The sequence below is a fragment of the Heliangelus exortis genome, chromosome 5, assembly GCF_036169615.1.
Source record: "Heliangelus exortis chromosome 5, bHelExo1.hap1, whole genome shotgun sequence".
Lineage (NCBI taxonomy): Eukaryota > Metazoa > Chordata > Aves > Apodiformes > Trochilidae > Heliangelus > Heliangelus exortis.
The window spans coordinates 34991697-35016565 of record NC_092426.1 but is presented as its reverse complement, the minus strand read 5'-3'; the positions used below and the strand labels follow the sequence as shown (position 1 = coordinate 35016565).

General features: G+C 37.8%; 1 protein-coding gene across 6 annotated transcripts in view; it reads right to left on the bottom strand.

Moving 5' to 3' along the window:
- SIPA1L1 (signal induced proliferation associated 1 like 1) overlaps positions 1-24869 on the bottom strand; it is a 198092-nt gene that overhangs the window by 83867 nt on the left and 89356 nt on the right. For 4 of the 6 annotated variants that reach the window (XM_071744542.1, XM_071744544.1, XM_071744545.1 and 1 more), the window contains exon 1: positions 17692-17802. The exons of the other annotated variants lie outside the window; for them this stretch is intronic. The gene's annotated coding sequence lies outside the window, so the exon portion shown is untranslated. Of the gene's footprint in view, positions 1-17691; positions 17803-24869 lie in introns of those variants that run through there. 6 annotated transcript variants of the gene reach the window in all.

The following is a 24869-nucleotide window of genomic DNA, read 5'->3' as shown; positions in this document are numbered from 1 at the left end:
AGTTCATAGGCCAACAGATGAAAGTCATCCTTTCTTACAGGCTAACAGGAATGATGAGTACTTTAAGAAGAATTTATAGACCTGAGAAAATTCAGCTTATTCACATACAATTCAAACTCCTTTATGCTGCAAAGATAAGATTCATTAAGAAAACAACCCAAAATATTACTGCTTTGGTATACACTATAATATGTGGCAAAATTTCTCACGAGGCATTCATATTGCCCAGAATTTTCTCTCAGCTGGCCAAAAATTTTTGCAAATGATGCTTATGATCATTAAACTGAAAAAAAAATAAATACAGCAGCATTTCATCAAATTAGTAGATCATGACAGAATGATGCAATGGAGAAGTAAGTTCTGCCTGGCAGATCTACTACAGCTCTTTCAAGGAATCTTCCACTATGAGGCACCTCTGTTTCCTAGGGGACTGATTTCCTGAATCCTCCAGTTAAGATAACCTGCTGAATACTGTGAAAGAAAAAAGGACTATTAGAAGATATAATGGGAAGCCCCCAGGAATGACTAAATGGATAAGGGCAGGATACAAGGGGGAGGGCTTTCTACATGATTGCAGAGAAGGGAGGTTAAGAGCACCAGGGAACACAGAGTTCAACATTTCTGTGGATAATCTGGAAAAGACACCGAAGTCTGTGGATTGTGTACAGTTATTTGAGCTAGTAACAGAAGATTCAACAGTGAAGAGATTTAACAACAGCTAATATGCAAAGAGTTGCTGAGATAAATCTTGACAATGCCAGAACCACCAATATATACTTTACTGCTTCTTCAATGTTGATAAAAATAAAGAGGAAGGAAGATAAATTGCCTAAGTATACACATGGAATGGTTAAGTCCTAATTGACATTTTGTCACTTAAAGAAGAATTCGCAGGCAAGTATCAGAAAACCTTAGTTCAGTGCTTCTTTACACCAAAAAACAAAATGAAGCTTAGGATTTCTGAAAGGAAAAGAGGGAAGAAGTGCGACAAAAGTCATGCTGAGTCTACTGAAATATTACAAGCAGTTGTTACCCTAGAAACAGAAATTGTCTATAAAGCAACCATTATGTACACATGATTCAGTTATTAATCTCATAACCGTGACTTTTGGATGCCAAAACTTAAGAGAACTTAAAAAGCAGTAAGATAAATTTATATAAGGAAAATCTCATCAAGGGATTGAAGTGTAAACAGTTGAACACGTCGTTGAAGAACTTAACTCAGATTGCTAGGAAACAGAGAAAGATACCACAAAATACGTAACTATTTGCTTGCTCCCACCTCCCTCTTGCATACAAAGAGATACTGCAATTGTCCAATTCAGAAAAGCAATTCATATGTTCTTATATTTATAAAATTATCAAGTTTTATGAATGAGAAAACAGCTTAGATAGATGCCCTTAAAGACTGTTACACTTGCCTTGGCTATGCAAATGTATGCATTATAATAAGAGGAATGTGTTCAACAGGCTATTGTAAAAGCTAGTTTGAGGACTTCTCACTGTTCAAACAGCTCTTTCCCTGAAAACCTTGCGTGTCTTTACCTTATTGAATACAAAACATGAGCATTTAAGGTCTTCTCTGAATTGCCCTGTAAGGGAGACTTTGGCTCTCTCCTCACTGATTACAGGTGAAGTCTACACTTAGCATTGTGTTTTCATCTCTATTACATAACAAAAGCAAATTAAGGCAAACCCATCTGACTAAAGAATTTGTAGAAAGGATCAAATTACCTTTAGAAAATAATCCTTAAAGTAAAATAATTAAAAAGTTTCACTCACTTCCGTTGTTTGGACACTATATTAACTTTAATATACTTTCTGCTGCAGTACATGAACTCATAGTGCCAGTGATACCTGCACTACTCAGCTCACATCCACAATAACACATGTACCACTACCTAACATGCTCCTCAAACAAGTGGTCAGAACTCCCCTAAAGATAAACCCAAAGAAAACAAAAGCTGCAAGAACACAGACAAGTGTCCTAAGACAACCCACAGTGTAGAGATTAAGTAAAAGCTTCTGAGAAACAGAAACAACGATGAGAATTAAATGTGAAGGAGTGTGAGTGCATCCAGAATGATCAGCTTTCAGTCTTTGAATCTAGCATTAAAAGTCTCTAAATAAAAAGCCATTTAAAACATTAATAAGAAATAAATTTCTTAACTGAAATAACCATGAATCAGCTCAACAGCCAAAAATAACGTACTCCAAATACCATAAAAATACACCTTTACCATCATTCCTATTCAGAGGCCAAAACAATTACACCTCCATTTGTGAGAAACAGAATCAGTGGATAACTAATTACCATACTGTTTCTTGAGTTGCTACTAATATACAGCAGTGCAACAGTCTGGGGAGTGTAACAGATACTGACTGATAATAAGAAGTGGAGGCACTGAGGTGCTCTATTTCTAGGGTATTGATCCTAACAAATACAATTTTAGATCAACAGCCCAATTTCCAGCAGAGAGGCTGTACTTGCAAATTAATTCCTGAAGCTAATGATCAATAGTTAATCAGCAGAGGAGAAAAATGAGCAGAGAGAAATCTGGAAATACTTGCACTAAGTGGAACATGCTGCCAAGAGGAGTGGGTACCCAGTTCTGCAATTTTTCTACTAAATAAGACACTGGAACACACTAGAAATGAGAACAGAAAATGCTGGTTTGTCCAGTAATCTCTTACTAAACCATCTAAAGAAACCTCAAGAATCAGGTATGTTTCACATAATTGGGTATTTTGATATACTGCATGAGATAAAAAAAAACCAAACAACAGTCAGTACTTGTATCTCTGACTAACTTCTCACATTATCTGAAAAAATTGAGGTTTGAAACCTACCTGTAACCTGTTTCAGAAAAAGAATTGCAATTCAATTTGTATTTTGACTGTGTCATTAGAGCTAAATAAAAATGATATAAAAATCCTATTACAGCAGTAGGGGCATTAATCCTACATAACATGCCCCCTTCATTTTTAGGTTCAATTTTTACTACTCCTGTACTATGGTACATCACTGTGTATCCACTGTATCTGTGGCAGGTGATAAGAAAATCCTTTAATAAGCAGAGGTATTTTCTATCATACAGATGAAGAACTTGCAGTAAGAGGGAAAAACCTCACTGAAACTGGGGAAGAACATAATAATAAAAAAATTTTTTTTCTCTGCCTTTTGCAGAAATATATTTCTTGCCCTGATTTAGTAACTTTGAGAGAATTTGCTACCAGTTCAGGAGACTGAAGCACAAGTCCTGCGCACTATTAAACCGTTCAGGTGTCAAATCTCAGTAAAGCACAGACCTTGTGGAGGCCATCCAATTACTGTCCAAATCTACATCATGCTAACAGTGTTATCAATCACATTTCTGTCCAATACCAATAGCACAGATACACAAAAAAGTATGTACTGACATTATCTACACTTCCTGGTTTTTCCAAACCGATTTAGGTTTCCCAGTTTGCCTTAAAAACTGAAAACTTGCAGAATTTCATGATTTGCAAAGTGCCAGTGCTGGCTCTGCAGGCCACTTATTAACAAATGTTCATGGTGCTCTGCAACTGCTGTTCAATTACAGGAGTTGAGGCAGTTCTGATCTGGAGGAGACTATAAATTCTAATGAACTCTGATGCCATCACCAAAAAGAACTGGATCATCACTTTGTGATCTACTGTCAGACTTCTCAGTGCTTGATTTAAGTTGCTCTGCTGGGAACTCTGAGTTCTTGCCATGCTACCATGAGCTTTCTAAATATCAATAACAGCTTCCTAAGAGAAGGTAGGAAATAAAGGAATTCCTAAAGTTACAGAAGCATCCTGTTAAACAGAGTGGTCATGACTGTAGTACTCATAAAAGGAGTAGTGATTTGGGTAAACTGCAGGACTAAGAGTAAGTATACACAAAGTAAGGAGCCTGTACCATCTTTTCTTCTTCTATACTGTCTAAACTCAGTGGGGTTTTTTTTGTTTCGTTTTAAATTGGACTCCAACAATTATAAACATAAGAGAGAGCTGAAGGGCTTCTATGCAACCACAGCTTTAACACATACTGCAGTTTCCAACTTTCAAGATAACTGAAGGCACAAACTCCTCAAACATCACTGACTTCAGAAGAGCAAAGTGGACTGAAAAAGACAGACAAAGCAAGCAAACGTGTTGGTATGAAGAGAACATGAAGGACAGAAAGAAACTTACCCACCACCTCTTTCCCTAAAGACCTGACTCACACTACCAGTGCTTCCTGAGACCAGCAAGTCCCATTTATTTGTACACTCACAGCACTCTCCTCTCCCCATTTCATAGGGCTGTATTATATCCTTTCCAAACCACGAAACACAACAGCTCTAACCAAGCCTGCCAAAGCACATGGCTTGGCAAATTGAGGAGAAGCAGCATTTGTGGCCAGGATAGATAAGGTTGAGATTTCATCTAGCTCTTTCTGGGTTAACAGTCTGGACTTCTCTCCTCTTCTGAACCACCAGTTTTCGCAAAAATTTAGTCTATCCTGAGAGCTTCATATCTCTGTTACTGATGGAAATCAAGAGCCTGTAAAGACCCCAAATGCTGTTGGATTTTTTAATTGGTTTGGTTTGGGTTTTTTTCCTTTTGGAGTTAGGGAGGAGGAGTAAAAGAAAGGTATTGATGGGTTGACAAGCCTGGTCACAAAAGCCTCACTTCCTTAGGAAACCCAGGCTAAACACAGATCTCTATAAAAGCACCCGTCAAAAAAAAACAAAAAAAACCAAAAAAAGAGCTGAAGGACTGGGAAAGGATTTACAGAGTACAAATTCTTGAATGCTGACAAAGAACAGAAACTTTGAAAAGAATACTTGTGAAAAGACCCAATGTAGCAATGCTGAAAGGAAGGCTAAGAAATCTATGCATGACAGGGCTGCGTTTCACATGTCTTTAAAACGTGAAGCCACTCGTTACTAATTGATAAGAGCGAAGGAGATCCCACCCAACACCTGCTTCAGCAATTCAGTTTAATAGCAGTCCTTCACCAGCTTTGACAATTACTCCCACTCTCCCTGTAAGAGATTAACAGTTTACTAAAAATAAAATGGAGATAATCCTCCACAGCAAGCTGCCCAAGAGAGACTGTGTGAGAGAATCTGATATTAATCAACCTTCTGTGTTGATGTCCAGGCTTCACTTCAGAGGATTTTTATCTTGTATCTAGAGAAGTATGGTTAAAGGTGTCTGGTTAAAATGGCAGCATGCAATATAACTTTTTGTTCATTTTATCATTTCCTGCAGCCTGCATCTTAGCATGCAGTAATAATGTTTATACTTAGAGAGTGGGGAATGGTCCAGTACCAATGTCAAGCCTTTGTGTACAGAAGCTGATAGAGGCTGAAATTGTCAAGAAACGAGATGACAAAGAACACCCCATCCCCCATGCCTCCCCCCAAATGTACAAGCACTTCATGACATTTTCCCTACTAAGTGAATCTTGCCTTTAGGAAGCAGACCAAGACTGAAAAAGTCAGGGTGCGAGGGAAGGATGGGGAAAAGAGCACAGAGCAGGTTTTTAAATATTTCTGAATATAATATATAATATGGTTGTCAAAAACATCACTCAATAGCTTGTATGTGGGATGCAAGTAACAGAGAGTATCAGTCTTCCAAGAGAAGTGTTCTTACCTGATTAAAATTAAAGCTGAATACTCTTCAATAGACCATAAAAGCAAGCAATATGTAGGAGAATGTATTTTTAAAAAACGATGTATTACAATTATAAAATTCATAAGATTTTCTTAAACTCTGCTTTATGCTGAACACTAAGGATCTGAGTTTACAGTGGAAAACCACTCATTTTTTCTCTAATACAGGGGGGGAAAAAAGTTCCCATGTGGAAAGTCAGATACTGTATACAAAGAAATAAAGAACCCACCCAAACCCCACAAATAACCTTGAGCTTGCTAAAGGCACGCCAAATGAACTCTATTCAAATCTACAAGATGGCTGAACTGTACCACACAGAGGAAACATTTTACATTAATTACCATTGCTCTTAAAAGAGAGTGGCCATAATAGAAGATTATTGCCCTACATGGAAAAGTGGGTTAGGATTAAGACAAGATAGCAAGAGCAACAGATTGGGATTTCCCCCTCAAAGATGGTAACAATGACATTTCTGTCTGCCTAGAAAGATAAAAAACACCCAAAACTCCATTTGGTATTCTGCTGTATGAAAAAAAATTACATTTTAAAAATAATGTGAGACATCATGGATGAGACCGCTGGCATCAAATACATCTTTCTGTACAGGTACTACACCACCAGGTCACAGGTGCTGTTGTCTGAAGGTGAGATTAGACAGAAGATACAATGAAAATACAGGCAGCTCCCTAAGAAGAAGAAGGAGTTTGGTGGTGGTAAAGAGGCAAAAGAAGTGCAGCCCAAAATCTGGCTTTCTTCTACCACACATTCATCTGCAGCAGGTGATACCCACAGTAAGTGACTGGTACTGCTGCCCAACAACAAATGGGCTGAGAGAACTTTCCACATCATATCATATCCCTATTTCATTTAATAACCATTGCCTGTGAAAAATATTATTTTCATGTCATATTTTATCTAGTGCCTTTTAGTCTCATAGGGAGCAAATATTTATTAAAGAGAAAACTTAAAACCTGTAAGAAACAAAATTAATATTTAACATTAATTCATCATAGAGAAGATCTTTCATTACAGGGAAGCTTCAGTTGAAAGATGAAGATATCACATTATAAGGATATTTAAACTATCTAGCTTGCAATCCCACAGGAAGTATTAGGTTATTTATACCTCAGCATTTAGACTTAGGCAATAACCACCAAATAAACTGCATTAGTATGATGCTAACACCTCCTGGCAGTGAGCCACTCATTGATCTCTTCAGCTGTCGTTCGAACATCGTTCTGGAAGCTGAAGTTGAAAATGTGAACCACAGATTACACAGAATTCTTTTGTAAACTTGGTGGTAGAAGAGGTACAATAATCAATTTTAAAAGCTCCACTTTGTTTCATTATTTTCCTCTTCAAATCCTTTCCATTTAAAAGAACTGAAAAAAACCAACAAAACAAACTCTTAGGAAATGAGCCCATCAGAAAAGAAAAAGACTTAAGTAGCCTGCAAGGCCATTTTCTGCATTTCATCTCTATAAAAAGACCCTCTGTAATTCCTATTAATCCCTATTAGGACAAACTGCATTTTACCCACAAGGAACAAATAAATTAAGATCAAATTGATAAATGTCACTGTTACCACAAAAATTTCTTTTCAGAACTGTGTGGAGAAAAACATCACCAGCTTGTTCACAGTTAACATCTCCCACATGATTATCACACATGAAACATAATTTGTTGATTCTAAAGCTTGCACTGATTCCAGATAACATGCCCCTGCTTCTCCATCATAAAAATACTGATAATATGTGCAAAGAAATGCCCCTTACACTATATTACCACCACACTCAAGAAGGTGTTTCCTAATTTTCAATTTTCCATAGAAAAGCAAATGGCTAAAGAATATACTATTTTACATTCATTTCATATATGATATCAGATTTTCTTTTAATCAACTAGAATTCACTTTAGTACCTAATGAAGTGAAAAAGAATTTTCTTTCAAACTTAATAGTAAAATTTTGATTGCTCAGTGGCAGCATTGGCTCCAGTAACCCTAGAAATGGTTAAGAGCCTGAGGGGAGAGAGGCAGAAGCATAGCAGATCAGATCCTGGACTTTGGAAGAGTCAGTTTCCCTTTACAGAAGGAACTAATAAGTGGGACCCTATAGAAAGAAGAGCTTGGCTAAACAGGAAAGTCCTGACTGAGCTTCAGGGCAAAATAAAGCAGTATACAGGAGAAGGTAGAAGCATGAATTTGGAAACACTGCCCAGGCACATAGGCAGTCTCTGGAAATTCATATATGGTACCAGCATCACATGGAACCATCAGTAACTCAAGACATTTAGTAACTTGAAATGAAAACAGAATCACTGTAATAAGTGAAATAAGAAATAAACCAAAATGTTGACAGTTAAAAAATTTTCAAAGCCAGCTTGGATTGTGATGCTATTGCTAACAATTCCCCCAGGTTGGGTTTTTTTACCCGTATTTGTTTGCCCTTAAAAACTCTGATGGAAACACAACAACTTTCGCACTGGAGTCCAAATATTAAACCATGGAATTATCTTCCCATGTTTCCCCTGGCCACCCAGATTTAAAGAGTATTCTATACAGCTAATATGATGCCCTGAATATTCCTCTGAAGACAGTCCAATGTACAGATAATACTAAATAACCAACTCCAGAAAATTCCTAGAATAAGGCTCAGAAAAAAGCCATTTTCCCCTTCTCTTCCTAAGCACATTGCTTATCTAGCCAGTTATAGAGATGGGGGTACCTTATTTCAGGAAAAACACAAACATCCTAAAACCTGATTTCACCTTATATTACTGCCCTGCAGAAAAAAACCAAAACCAAAACAACTTAAAAAAAATCCAAGAATAAAAATTTTTAAAACCTACATTACTGTTTAACCTGAAAGTGACTGTAAGTTATCCACAAAGAGAAATGTTCATTTGGACTTTGATGAGGTGGTATTGGCTGTCCTCTAAGCTTCCTAAATGAGATTAAAAAATCAGAAGTTCGAAAGAACTGGCATAGTAACTCAAAGAAACAGTGACATTGTTGCTGTTCAGATGCAATTTGCTGGCAAGTTGCTTGAAAAACTATGTAAGCTTTTCCTTTTTTTATAGAAAGAAAAACAAAACCCAAACAAAAATTTAAAAATCATCCAAAACTGTTGCAATTACATTGGCAAATATGGCATAACTAAGTCTTCAGAGTGGGCTGGCAGCAATGAAAAACTTTATGTACAGCAAATTAATTGTAATTTTTTGAAGCTGAAGATTACATGACTCAGCCTGTACTCATCATTTCTATGAAGACATCTCTGCTGCTGAAATGTCAGCTCCTCAGCTTCAGTACCCGACAGAAATTGAAGCACAACGTTTGCTTTCTCTCATAACTTAGCATTTTGGCTCAAATTTCTAATAGCTCTGTCCTTTCTGGAAGTTTGAAGAGAAGCCAATGCAGCATTCTCCCCACTACCAGACCCACAAAGAAGAGGAGATGTATCTCCTACTATCCCTACCATCCCATTCTGCTTCATCCAGCACTGTGCTGGATTGCTCCAAGGAGTGGGGAGTTTGGTACCCAGCTGTGCTCCCCTCACCTTCACAAACCAGTTATGGAAGACAGAAGTTGAGTACATAAATCCAAGCATTCCTCTCACCACCAGCAATATCCTTACTGTTGCTGAAGACAATTAATTGGTTGTAGTTTCTGCCCTAACACACTATAAGAGACAGCAAGACAGCACACACCAGAAGCCAGAATAAATGCATAGGTCCATGGAGTCACTTTTTTTTGATAGGTATTTCAGACCAGCAACTTTTACTGCCACTTGAGTGGCAGTCAAGGAGATAAGCAGGTTGTAATATATCCCACTCCTATGCTTGTGTAAGCCCTCACAACATCTCAGATGGTTTACTTTTTTGAATGACTGACAACAGACATTTTTGTATACCATTTTTTACCCTCAGTCCAGATTTACACAATAAGCTCTACACCACAGGTTAGCTTCAAAGCATAAAAAACCATGATGCCAATATTTCACCATATTTATCAATTCAATATTTCAGTTTTGGGATAAATGCCATTAGCAGACTTATTACATGGCTGTTGAGTTACTGAGGTTGTATTCTACATATAGTACATTTTCAAGCATAAGCAGCAAAATAAAGAAACAAACAAAAAAGGCCTCAGTGTGCATTTAACAATTATGTTGTGTTGTTATGGTAACTAAATTCTGAAACAGTAAGAAGATGAAAAAATCCCACTGCAGATCTTCCTACAAGTCCTCTCTCTATATATATACATATACATATATATCCATATATATATATATATACATATATATGTATTTTTTCTCCATTATAGAGCGCAGTGAAGTACTGCTCTAAGCATCACTTTCCTCCCCATGATGTAGGTAAACAGTTTAAAATGCTGATGGAGATACTAAATGATGAGGCTGAAGGAAAAATTAATTCCTCTACAAGGGGGTGGCTGCTCAAATCAGAACTTCGAAGAGACCATTAAATTTTCCTCTAAGAGGCTCCCAAGGAATCTCATGAAATTTCTCCAGAGCCCACAGCTGAAAAAACGGCAGGAAAGCTGTATAAAGCTCAAAGGGACCAAACCTATTATCTTACTGGATACTACACAGAACAAACAGGGACAAGGCAAGACCTCTCTTCCCACCCCCTGTGTCTCTGGTTTCTAAAAGTTTTGGAATCAACTGATATACACACAAAAAACCCCAACAAAAACCTAGAAAACCTAATGAACAAAACACAAACCAAACCAAGTATCTTTTTTGCAAAAACCAGTTTATGAATGGAGACAGGAATATATGTTTTTAAGTAACAACCACAGACTCAAGGATTCACTTGAGCCAATCCAGAATTACTTTCTAAGAGGGTTGGGGGGGGGTCGTGTGGGTCTCTTAACTTGCCTGGAATCAGAAATCTTCTGGTTTAAGTTCCGTATCTCAAAGCAAATATACATTTTTTTTCATTACAGAATTATTAGCAATCACATCCAAGTGACCACCCATGAAGAAAGTTGCTCAGTTTTCCTGCAGAGAGGAACTCAGGTTAATAGTATGATCAATAAGAATAATCAGAGAGAATCTGTAGCAACTGTCTCTGTTTGTGTATTGCTTCAACTCTTGGGAGACCCTTGGTGTCCATGTAAACAATTTTTTAAGGCTTACAAATATTACCCCTTTTCTAGAAAAACTTCACTGACACAAACTGAAAAACAGTCACATTCCCTTACAACATCTTCCAAATGCTAAGTTTGTATTTCAGATTTTAAACAGTCTTGATTCAAAGAACAGCACATGCATTTTTTTAAACTTACACCAAAAAAAAAAACCCCAAACCCCTGAGGTTCATTCTTGAAAGTTGCTGGATCGTGTCTGAAGTCAGCTGAAACACTTTAGGGACTGCAATCAAGCACTTAGAGTGGAGACTCTTAAATAAACCTCAATGTAAAAGGAAATGTTACTGACCTTGTAATTGTAAATAATTTGTACTGCTTACCAAGTGTTGGTTTAATTTCTTATCCATGTGCTTTACAAACCAGCAATACATCTCACCAGGGAGAGCTGGAAAAAAAGCTGTTGTTTTTAGTGTTCACAGCAGGTACCACCAGCCTACCCAGGATTTTAAGAAAGCTACAATATATGTCATTTATCCATTTCATGAACTGCCTGTAGAGTATCACTTCAAAGATAACCTCAGTCAACTTCTTCCAAAACACTTAGTATAATGTTGCACCCTGTAGGTAAGGTTTGTCATACAAAGCATATTTAAACAATGAAAAAGGTCAGGCAGCATCCCTGTGACCCTTAAGATACTTTGATCAACTGAAGCTCAGACAGAAAAATGTTAATGACAATTCTAACCTTGAAACATCAGAATAAGAGACAACTATGAATAGAAGGCTAATCTGAAGTCTCACTTTACATAACACACAAAATTGCAGTGAAGTCTAAGTTCAAGAACATCAACAATGTACTTGAGGAATCTACGTAGGCTGATGATGATAAATATGAGAAATTCTCAGAATTTTTAAAGCATTTTGTATCTGGAGAAGTTTACTCTGCAGGCCCCTGAAAACAGCATTTAGTAAGAATTTGACATTATCATAGGGAAGTTTTTCCTGACCTTCACAGGACTACTATAGGTTGCCTTTTTCCTTTACTCTTCACCTGACCTGAATCCCAAGCAAAATGTAAAAGTCCTGGGAAACAGTAATTTTGCAAAACTCACCCAGGTTACAAACACAATCACACTTCACATTCACTATAACACAAATTATATTTTCAAGGGGATGCCTTAGGAAAAGTGCAGTCTCTCAAGTATGAGTAGTAGCCGAGACGCTGAGAACAAGGTTTATGAATAAATTTACAAATATTTTTCAACTGCGAGGTCAATCTTTTTACCAAGATTCTGTGTTACTGGACCTATAACTGGAGAACAGAAAACATTAGACATTCCCTATCTCTAGAGGCTCACAATATTACAAACCCTGCCTCAGATGTCAAGGCAGGCATACTCTTCAATCATTGACATATACCTACTCAAAGCAAGCATTTCTCTCAAATTTTTGTTAAAAGCTACAAACTGGACAGAGTTCTGGAAACCCTTTTAGATCTAGAAAAAGCCTTTTATCCCTTTACTCTGACCAATTAGTTTTCTTTTTTTTATTCAAGAAAACATTTGTGGTTTTGCTGAATGAAAGACCATTCTAAAAAGAGGAAGTGACAGAAGTTTCAACAAACTACCTACCTCTATACAACCAACCATCAGCAAAAAAGGGTTAAGTCACTTGAACTGTGAATCAGACCACATAGCTTTCTGCAAACCACTGGAACTGGACAGAAGACTGAAGTGCTAATCTCAGTGAATCTTGTTTTCATCCCATTATGTGATAAAGGAACCAAGACAACTCTAAAAAGCTCATGAAATTAATAACAAAGCATACAACTCAGAGGTATAAACAGATTTGTGTCCATAAGAAAAGCATTTAGTAAAACCCCAAAGGACTCCTGTACCGGACTAGGTGAGTCACTTTGGCAAAAAGACCTGCAGGACTCCTGGATTTTCTTAATTTGCTGGAATATTTTCATACAAAGTTGAAGTGTGCTGCCCACTGCTTAATGCAACAAAAGCTGGAATAAGCCATGAAGTTCAGCCAAACTTCTTAGCCAAATGTGAACACTGAATTTGCTAAATAAAAATCAGAAATTACTTTTGCTCTTCTGTCAAAAACCTAAAAACTGGAACAACTCATCAATTTTTATTGGTTCTGGTAATTTGCCCAGTGATCAGAAAAAACAGTATGTTATTTTAATTCACACACATTAAACACACACACACTGATTTTATTTGCTAGCAGATTAGATAGGGAGGGTCTTCTCCATGAAAAGCCAAACCTTAGAAACGGATGCTGAAGTAAATGCTGAATGACAAAACTGAACTTATTTCACAGAGAAATCTCATATAGACATGACATTTAATTTCTTTTCATGAGATATTGGAAAAGTTACTAGCTATGATGATCAAATAAAGATATGTTTCCAAGAACATTAATTTCTCACATGCTTTAGGGAGATCAAACAAGAAATTTTCTAGTACATAACAGAACACAGCTACACAGGGACAGAAATGTAGGACTCAAGTAGGCTTAAAGCATACAAAATAAGAAGGGAGAGAAAGACTTGGAAGATAGAAAGAATGTGTAATTTCTGATTCACTTGAGGGAAAGGAAATTTCTTCAAATTACAGAAGAGTCAATGTGTAAGCTTGAAATCATCCTTCTGACTCAAAACCATACGTAGCTCATCAAGTCCTGAAGCAAAACTTTCAGAGGAACTACAAAGGAAACCAAGTTAGACAGATGTTTCAGCCAGTGTTGAGCAACAAGGCTGTCACCCTGTGAGCTACCAGAAAAGTTATGGAAGATCCTACCCCACAAAAATAAAAGTCCTGAGGAGAGGGAGAAGAGGTGCAAACTCATCCCATCTAACCAGGGTGAGAGAACTCTTGGGTTCCCAAGAAATGAGAGGTTCTCTTCTACTGGAATACCATATCAGAAACAGAAACTTCAGTTAAACACCAATTCAAAGGACCCTGAAGCACAACAGAGACAAAAAAGGCCAATTTGAGGCATGTAAAATACTTATAATGGGTCTCTTTCTGAGATACTAAGAGCAGTAAAAGCCCTGTTTAGAAAACTCAGTCCTAACTCTGCTCTACCACCTTTCAGACATACCAAAGACCTGACAATCCAGACAACTTCGAATTCCTGAATCAAATTCATGTGTGGTAATATTTTTATCTAATAGAGTCTTGGACAGGAATGAGCAGATTCACTGACAGAGGAATCAGATCAGATACCACCCATGTGAATTGTTAAGAAAACCCTAAAAAAATACAGAAATTCCTGAGTAGTGGAGTTAGCTGAGACAAGATTTCACATGCTCTTCTTCAAAGCAGTTCAGACATTTGGTACAGACATTTCTACTCAAGTCTGGTCTTCTTTTTCTTGATGTTAAAGAACACACAAGGAAACCCTGCAAACCAACCCGTGAAAAACGATGTATACTCAAAACGCATTTTCAAGCTTTTAGCAGATTGCTAGGGTTTACTGCTGTCCTAGTTAAAATATTGCCACTGTAGACTGGGGTATGCAATTCTGCATTTATGCAGATCATAAATCTGTTCATCACAGCAGCAGCACAAAATGACAGTGCTGAGGGTCACTGCATTCTCTATCTGAAGAGGAATCACAGGTGGCTGGAGTCTTCCTTGTCCTCTTTTGTCCTTATATGCCTCAACTTTAAACTCCATGTGCAGGTCCATTTATTTACAGGTGTTAGACCACTGCTTTTGAAATGGATGCAGAACTCCAGGTTTCAGATGGTGCCCCAAAAGTTCATTTTCAGGCACCAAGTATAAAATGCAGTTTTAAGATCAAATTACTGCACTGAGAGCAAGGATTCCAAAATCAACAGCATTCTCCCTGTCAACAAGCAATTCTACGGACACAGTTGCAGGATTTTTGAAGTCAAGGCTATCTGTATTTTTAGAACAATCATAAAATTTAGCACAGCAAGGCAGAACTAGAAATGGCTTTTAAATCCAGCAGCACAGATGTTTGTTTTAACGGATGCCAAAGTACCGTCATTTTACACCAGAAGAATTTTTTTTAAAAATCTGATTACAAGCTGCAAACTAGACAACCTATACTTGAAATATACCAGAATATACCATTCATTAGTTTATTAATTTTCAAAACACACAGTTAACAAGCATAGCACAGTACAATACCTTTTAGAAAAGTCATCACAGATCAGCTCAGCCAACTCATGCTCCAAGCAGGCAGCTGAATGCATTCAGTGAGTAGATATTGGGCTGAGTAACTCTATATCCTGTAGAAGTAGTGAGAGGCAGCAGGAGATGGATCACAAAAAGCAGTGAACCAGCAGAGTTTCAATGCAGAAAGCTATGGTAAAAGACACGTGAGACTGACAGAACACAGAGGACAGGGCAGAACTGCATCCAAAGCAGCAGACCTAAGGAGGGTTTATCACTCTGTTCTATCTGGCATAGATAGTGCTCAGCAGAAAATTATAAATGAGCAGGGAGGCTATTTATTTAGCAGATACAGTATTACTGTCACCCCAACATGAAATACTTCAACCCTATCTGCAGCTGCCTTGCAAAGCTTTTTTGTGCAATATGAGCTACACTGAAAAAAAATCCATATACATCAGAAAGAGCAGCAATGGGAACCTGAAAGTGAGACACATCCTGTTTAACTGTGAAGCTCTGCAAGTGATTAGTACAGCAGAAATAAAAAAAAAAAACAGGTAATGTGTTAGTTATTTTCAGCCTCTGAGTCTCAAAACCATAACATTAATTTAGTCAAGGAAGTTAACTCTTTGAAGTAACCAAAACTTCTAATGCGCTCTAATTTTTGAACTAGAGGAATCTTATTTTTAAAGTCCAAGAGTGTGAAAAGTTGGCATGCCCATCTAGTGCCAAACATCAGTATTTTAAACAAGGATGAACCACCTTAAGGATAACTCATCCTGAAAAATGTATCTGCACCATTAAAAGCTGGGATATCAACACCATCCATCACAAAGACTGTCAAAAACATCATTTTTAGTTGACTGCAACTTCCAATCTGAGCAGATGTACTTGTAAATTCTGGTTTGTTAAAGGAACATGGCACAGTAAAAGCAGTTAGAAAAAATTGGTTTTGTAATTTCCCATCTTCCCATACAGATAGTGACATTCATTGCAGCTCCTGGGGAAATATTGGGCAGGTAAAAAATAAACCTAATAATTGAGTATGGAAATTCAGTAAGCTTCTGAAAATTTTACAGATGTTTATATTATATCTAGAAAATAAAAAGGGGAAAAATGTAGCAGAATTTACCAAATATAAAATAATATGCACAAAGCCAATTTAAGAACCTAATAAATATATTGTGTATATAAATATGTTAGCATACTTTAAAATTGCTTTAGATATTTAAATAAAAGGAGAATCTTAAGTATCCAGTGAGCATCTTAAATTTCTGCCTTCTATAAAAGTGGTTTCAGGGAGAAGGGTATGAGAAATAAATCCACACATTTAATGAAAAACCTTAGTAATTTCATTCATGTTCACCTTCATTTTGGTAGTATGTCAGGGTAATTACCAATACTTAAGTACATAACAATTTGAAATTCTGGCATGATCATTTTTATGATGCAATTTAAATTGGAAGAAGCAACTGTGACTTTTCATTCTTCCACTGTAATGTGAATTTTACTGTGGCTAATGACTGCTGGAAAAGACTTGACTTAACACTGGTACTACTGAACTTAATTTCCTTGCAAAAAGACTGCCTATGCAGTACGATCATTAAAGCCACCACTGAATTTATTATTAAATCACATATCTTCAGGGATAGAACTATTTACTCCACCACTCCTCATGACCTTCAACGCGAACAGAGAATTAGGATACTGATGTGTTTGGGGTTTTTTTAAAAGACACATGGGCATTAAACTAATAGCTCATTGGATATGAAAAGCAATTAGAGTCAAACCCGTGACTTAACAAGAGAACTTCAAAGTCAGTAAGAAGCTTTAGTAAAGAACAGTGTTTAAAGCAAAAGCAAAATCAAAATCAAAAGGAGACATTTTACTTTGCAGAAAACTCTTTTGAACACTCTAAGCCCCACAAGGAAACTGTGCACATACACAACCCTGAAGATAGCAACCACTTTCATGGCTCATTTTTAGAATGCAGAGAAAAGATGTGTGAAATAGGATTATCTCATAAGACGATGTGTCAGAAAAAATTCTGTGGTAGATCAAGGATGGGCTTTTTGATTGCTGCAATTGGCTTTCTTCTCTTACCATCTAATTTAAAAATGGACTCGGACCAAAGAACTATAAAACAATACAGCTCAACAAGAAATATCAAATTATTTTTTTAGTCCAAGATGCCCAAAATACCTAAATCAACCTCCCTTATTACCACAAATAATTTCCAAGCAATTTGGGCATGAAACATAAGGGAAGTAGTAGCTGGAAGCTAGGGGACAGCTGAGCACCTTGTGGAATTGATTCCCATAACACCATGACATGACACATGTCATCCATTGAAGAGCTTATTTACTTTACAGAAGTAGTGTGCTTTGTTCACCAGAATCTACAGTTCTGAATGGTGAAAAGTCTGGTGGATGATGTGTGTCTTATCTTTGAAAAACAAATGAATCCAAACCTGAAACATGCTCCCCAAAGAAGCTTCTTTAAGATGCCCTAAAAAGTTTTGCAAACACTCTTTCCCCACACCAACCTACAGGGCTTGCAGTGAGGAATCATTACAGCAGCAGGACACTAAAGTAAAAGCAAAAAACAAAAATACCATTTCTCTACAGGGCTACAAGAAACAGACAGCTGGAACAAATACTAAAATGCTTTCAGAGCCCCATCAATATGCCTCAGTCCTGACCTGCATTTAGCCACCTTCTGGATTTAGCATCACTGCACAACTTACATTTGCCTCCCCAAACTGCCAAAGGTCTGTACTGCTGGAATGCTCTCCTTAGCACCACTCCATTAGGAAGTTACCAGCTTTCAGCACCAGCCAGTTTTTTTTTCTTTAAATCTGTGGGTGACAGTACCAGTAAGAAAACATATTTTATTAGCCAGACCACTTGAAAAATGCATTAAAGATTTGCTTTCAAGCTGTACAAAATGTTTACAAAGACTCTTGCTAAAAGCTTCAAATGCATATTTCATTTAGCCATTAAAAAAAACAAACAGTATTTATTACACATTAAGCACTACAATGCCCTTTTTGCTTAGAGCTCTCACATGTAAATGAGACTGAACAAACTGATCTGACTCGTTATAGCCAAGACAGAACAAGCAGTTAGGGGAATGCTTCATCCTTGCTGTGATGCAGCACAGAATCATCCTTCTGCTCTTACTGCTTACAGAGAATTGATTGTCAGGGGGATGATGTTTAATTAGCTCCAAAGACATCCACAAGGTACTCATATTATAAACTGAATAACAATGCACAGTAATAACACTCTACATGGAGGACCATAAAGGTGACTTCTTGACTTCACAGTAATGGAATGGCAAGGAGAAAAGGCAGATTTACATGCTCACCACAGCTAGAGACAAATTCAAGATCTCAAGGGAACAATGTCCTGTTACTTAAGAAACCAACTATAGCTTCACGAGAATTTTTTATATGTGTTGCCTCTCGCCACTGCATATTCAATCTTTTCTGCATTATTGTAGCCTACGACTTCATATGACATGTTTTCATCTCAACAGGTATGCTTCCCTCATTTTTCCTCTTAATCTATTGCCATTTTCTTCCTAAAACCAGTGGCCAGTAAAGTTAACCTCAATGATCTCACTGGCAACAGGAAAGATTATGAAGTACCTTAACTAAGTATTTCTCTTCCCCAGTAATGACCTTATGCACATATCAGAAAGTCATATTCACAGTCCTTGCAAAATGGAGCTCTTCAAGGAGAGAAAAAAAATTTCCCCAGTGCCTTCTCTATCAGGCCAGAGATGCACAAGATTCAAGAGCCATCAGACTAGCTATTGCTTGAAAGCACACAAAAATTTGCATCAAACATCAGGAAAGCAAAAAAGATGGATATTTTGTTCTTAACCTGCCTTTGGCCCTTCATAAATTCCTTTTTAATAATTTCTTTCTAATAAAGTAAGAACCAATTTTCTTTCTAATAGTTTACTTTTCAGTGAAGTTTCTAAGTAACAGCAGTTGCTGAAATTAACTGCATGTTCTTCAGACAGTGTCTGCTTGTAGGGCTGATAATGTTTGATATTTACAATAACTGTTGCAGAATGGGACCCAGAACCAAGGCTCTGCTTCCCACTGCCTGCTTCTGAAAAATATGTTCTGCTCTGGAAACGAGAGAGTCAAGGGATCACACCTGTGACCCTCCTGCAAGGAGAAGAGGACCTCACAGGTAACCAAAATTAACCAAATTAAATATTCTGTTCCACATCATACTCAGTATGAATTTGAGGGATCACAAGGGTCAACTACATCATCCATGGCTGCCACCCTGAGGCCTCTGTCTACCTTTGATCTCAATATTCCATGCATTCCTGACTTCAAGAGCCCAGCAGCCCAATTGGGGACTTATCCAGGGCCTGTCCTGCAGCCTCCATGGTGACATGAACATTACTGGCAGGGCTGGGGGAGAAACATGATACAGCTTTTTATATAATTGTCCTATTTCATGATTTTCCTTTTCATCATTACTGTTTCATTAAATCAGCTTGCAACCCAGAAGCCTCTCTCCCTTATTTTTACTCTCTTTCCCTTCCCTTTCTAGAAAGGGAGAGGGGTTAATAGAGGGCATCAGTTATTTAATTACTGGCCTAGAGTTAAACTGTGACAGAGAAAGGAAGACCAAAATAACTATGCATCGCTGTGTACAACATTTTTCATTAAAAAAGCGTTATTCTATCACATTTCTACAATTGATTTGAATTTAGAACACAACACTAGTGACAAGTAAAGACCCAGACATTTCTGCATTAAGTTTACAACAGATAGAAAGGAAAAAGGAGGATTTCGCTGACAGAGAGTGAGAAGAGCATGATCACCCACCACTTGCACAATTGTAATTCCTAAATTCTAGTAAATGGAGCTGAAGCAAAAAAAATACATTTTTATTTAAATCCTCCATTTTTTTTTTTATTTTTAAAGTTACATCTACAAAGGCTCTCTGAAAGTTGACCAAAGACTGAAAAACTTAGAGCTGCTCTAAATTTTTAAGTGTCTTGGCTGTATGGCAGTGCTAGCAATTCTTGACTCTGCTTGACTCACCAGAACTCTTTTTGCCAGAACCAAAGTACAGAAGAATAGATGCTATACCTGCTTAACAGCTGCCATGCAACAGCTCCACAGGACACAGTGATCTGTGAACATCACAAAATCATACAATTTTCAGGGTTGGAAGGGACCTTAAAGCTCATCCAGTTCCAACCCCCCTGCCCTGGCAGGGACACCTCCCACCAGATCAGGTTGCCCAGAGCCCCTGTCCAGCCTGGCTTTAAATACTTCCAGGGATGGGGCTTCCACCACCTCTCTGGACAACCTGTACCAGTGTCTCACCACCCTCTGGGGAAGAACTTCTTCTGAACTTCCAATCTAAATCTACTTACCTCTAATTTTAATTCATCCCCCCTAGTCCTACCACTACCCAAGATTCTGAAGGGTTCCTCCTCAGCTTTCTTGTAGGCTCCTTTAAGATACTGGAAGGCTGCAATAAGGTCTCCTTGGAGCCTTCTCCTCTCCAGACTGAACCACCCCAACTCTCTCAGTCTTTCCTCTTAGCAAAGGTGCTCCAGCCCTCTGATCATCCTCGTGCCCCTTCTCTGCACACACTCCCACCCATCCATATCTTTCTTGGAACAGGGGCTCCAGAACTGGACGCAGTACTCCAGGTGGGGTATCACATTCCTCCTACAAATTTCCAGGATACAAGAGCACTGCATTTCAGTCATCCATATGCTACTGCCCCACAAGCCCATCAGGCCAGGGCCACCACCAAAAGCAGCAGCCAGACACTATGCACACTCGCCTCTACTGTCAGCCATATGTATGCTGTGCACAGCTGCACAGAACAGACCCAGTTTTAATGACAGCACCTACATAATAGCTTTCAGAAAACAAATTTGAGCTCATTACTTCTCTAACTCAAGTAGTCACTGGCAGCATTTAAGGAGAGACAGAGATGAGAAGTGACCATACAAGAGCAACAGCCACGATGCGGCTCGGAAACGCTCCTGGAAGAACAATGAGAAACAAAAGCCCCTGTGTGAAGTATAAAATGTAAATGGCTGGAAAACACACTGCTTTCCCTCCCCTCTCCACTGAGGACAAAGATTGAAAGCCTGTTCAAAGGTACACAGCATCACCTCCAAAAAAACAGATGGGAAGAACATAAAGCCCTTACTGTGACAGGTACAGTGCGTGCTGAAAACACCACTTACAGACAGACTCCCCCCCCTTCTGCCCTGCTTTTTATAGGAGGAGTGCATAACTGTGAAAAATAAGGGTTTAAAATTTAGTTTATTGTTTTGTTGAGTGTATCTTTTAATTTAATAATGTTTGTTTGGTCAGTTTGTTGAGATAGCATGTGGTATCCTGTTGTTTTGGGGTGTATGTTTAAGCGTACTTACAAGGAGGAAAAGCCAGAAAAACAGGAGGAGAGGCCGACCGCAGGGGCCCGCGAAACAGGGACGTCACGCGACCATTCCCCTCAGCAACAGAGCGAAGCCCGCGAAACATGAAACCATTCCCCTCAGCAACAGAACGAAGCCCGCGAAGCAAGAACCAACGCTGGGAAAGCCCGCAAAATGAAAACCAATGATAAACTCATAAGAGACTAAGGGGAAGGGGCTTATTAAAAGTATAAAAGAACCGGTTTTACCTTATCACGCTTGCGAGTCGGTGGTGGGGCTACGGCTCCCCGGCCGCCCAGCGTGCTGCAGCGTGCTGCTTTACTTATATCTCTCTCAATAAAAAGTTTTAAACATAGAGTCAGCGTTTTTGACAATAACCACCTTTCTAAATTCAGGGGTTAAACACTCTCTTGAGAATTCTGTTGCATTTCCTGGCCTGGGCAGGTGGGGGTTGCTATGTTGGGAGACAGCACCTAACACAGGAACCAGCAGATGGGGGCAGCTGATATAACTACAGAATTAGCATTCATTAATCCAATTTTCATTCACCTGTGTGACATTTGAATGCAGGCAAGATAGTAGAGATACCTCATGACAGAGACAAAAAAGCACATCAGAAGACTTGCTTCATTTACAGCCTTTTGCTGGTAATTAAAACCGCAATCCACATTCAGCTTTCTCTAAAAAAAATAATCAAGTAACACTTTAAAACTTCTAAATTGCCACAACCAAAAGATGAATCTGCAAAATCTTCTGCATTGTTACTTAATCAGATTTCATAGATTATTACTACACAAATGCTCAATTAATTCTACAGGTAGCCACTTTTTGCTGCAAAATCTCCGCCTTGTTCATCACATTGATTTTTACAGCAAATGAAGACATTTAACAGCATTATATTTACTATCTTAATTACTAACTCTAACATGGACAGTAGCTCTTCTGACTTTTAGATCAAAATCTGTACTGAAATCAAGACCTTTCCTTGGCCAAGATGTGTGCAAATTCGAGATAGCCTATGCAGTGCTCTTCAAGGACTGAATTATTTTGAAGAATTACATTCAGGAAGGGCCATCACCACATGCTTCAATAAGCTAAATGTTCACAGCAGTAAACCATACCTTTAGTGAAACTTGATGACAGTTTTATATGGAAGATAGCTGTAGAGCAAAGAACTCATCATCTATGTAAAATGTTGTTTTTATCACACCTTTAGCATAAAATTTTTTATCAGAAAAAGCATTTATTTCCTGTCAGGGAAGTTTTAGACTCAAAGTGGGCATTAACCAATTGCAATCATGCCAAAATGGAAGTGATTTATGCATGTTCCATTATGCATTCATGGGAGAAAAAGCAAGTAACAACATTCATATTCACTTAACTGGCCAGAAGCATTTCGAAGTCTTCTGTACTGAATAGCAGGCAATGAATCTCCCCTGGCAGATGATAATTTTATTTTCATTTTTAAATTCCTCCCAGCTTTGAGGTTTCACTGGAACCTTACAGACTTTAAAAAAAAAATAATAAAAATCTTCACTTTGCTCTCTACAGCTAAGTTGGGAAAGCATATGTGCACAACTCCAAATGCTGGCTGAACTGCACCAGGTTAACTCAGGTGCCAAAACCAATACACAACATATACTTCTCACCAGTTGACCCTGATGCAATTCCCACACACACTTTCACCATTTCTACACATACAAAGCCAAATTCCCACAAAACAACTTAATAATTGCTCCTATACACTAGGTAATGTTCAGTAATATTTGTTACTATTTCCCAAAACTTTTGCTGTTTCAACTTAATAACAACTTAATAATTGCTTCTATACACTAGGTAATGTTCAGTAATATTTGTTACTATTTCCCAAAACTTTTGCTGTTTCAACCCTTTCTTAAAAGTTACTAAAGCATTTTTCTATTACTTTGGTCTCAAGCATATATTATTCAAGCAAAGACAAAACTGAAATCACCATTTTTGCAGTTCAGAGGCCTGCTACTTAAAGAAATCAGTACATATAATTGAAAACCTAAATCAGTGTCAGCTGGCAAAGAAGTTATCTTCCTGAAGTAATAAAATGTCCTTTAGCTGTTCTATACTCTTCAAAACTTCTGCAATTCATTGTCTTCTATGATTTACTAAGAACAACAGTATTTTCAAATAAAATACAAATATTTTCATCAGTGCAAATCAAGTAAGTTTTCAGCTTGTTTGCTTACATCAATGTTCTAATATCTTAATGGGTGACAGGGTGAAATTAAGGTTTGACACATTACTAAGTAAATGTAGGTGAACCTTTCTTCCTAGAATATTCAATAAAACAAAACCTAAGTCTTACAAGTAAAAATCAGCATGAATTCACCATGGAGATACACCAACTAAAAGCATTTTACAGAATAGAGATTTTAAACGCATAAAAAGATAGGTCTCTTCAACCAGGAAGTTTAAGACTGTGCTTTCCATTTTGTTTTTCCTTACATAGCGCTGTTCTAATAAAGACACTTTTCTCTCCTTTATAAAATATTCTGTATATTTTTAAGTCATATTATTGCTTGCCTGAAAAGAAAACTCTCATTATGGAACAAACAAGTGGCAGAACTACATCAGCTGGGGATCCAACAATGCCATGGGCTGGAGGCTCCCTTAAACAAGTAGTACTGAGGAATACTCATTTCCAAGAGACATTTGGTTCCTTGTTGACTAGACCCAGTGTTTCCTTCATGTCCATGAGATTTCCTCTTTTCCCCCACTAATACTTCTTTACAGTCCCTACTGTAGTCCACCCAGGCCTCCAGCCCAAATTCAAATCCACATGGCAGTATTTTTTATTTCCTCTTACCCTTCCCCTCCTGAACTTTCAGAGATTCATAATGATTCTCCAGATAATTTCCAGCCACATGCCCTACCTGTCCCCTCAACCTGCCAGCCATAAAAGAGATGAACAAATAATATTGTAACCAGAGCAGTAAGGCAATGATCAGCCCAGTTAGGGACAGAAAAAGTGAAACCACAAGAGAATTAAAATAAACAGATGAAATAGAAATACAGACAGGAGAACTACAAAAATCTAAATCAATGGATGACAAAAATAAATCTTAAGTCCAAACAGACCACACAGCAGCAAGTTCATGATTTGCAGTATGTAAGCTGTGATGCTACTCAGTCCCTCCTTTTATTGTTAAGGCTGGTGTAGACTCATTTATCTAACCTTAACAATGTTGTAGTAAAATATCCTGTGTTATAAATTGCAATGTTATCATCTATAAAGAAGTCCTGATTATCAATTCATGAGGTCTTCCACAAAACATGGCATGTGTTCAGCAGAATTAGCCCACACTTCTGGCAGTTTCACAAGGCTCACTGCAACTGCCCAGAACCCCTAAGCACAACCCTAAGCACATTCTACATGCAAAATACAACCATGTGCAAGTGTCAACTGACAACTGAGTTTTAATAAACTGATTTAAGCACTTTGTAGTCTTATGA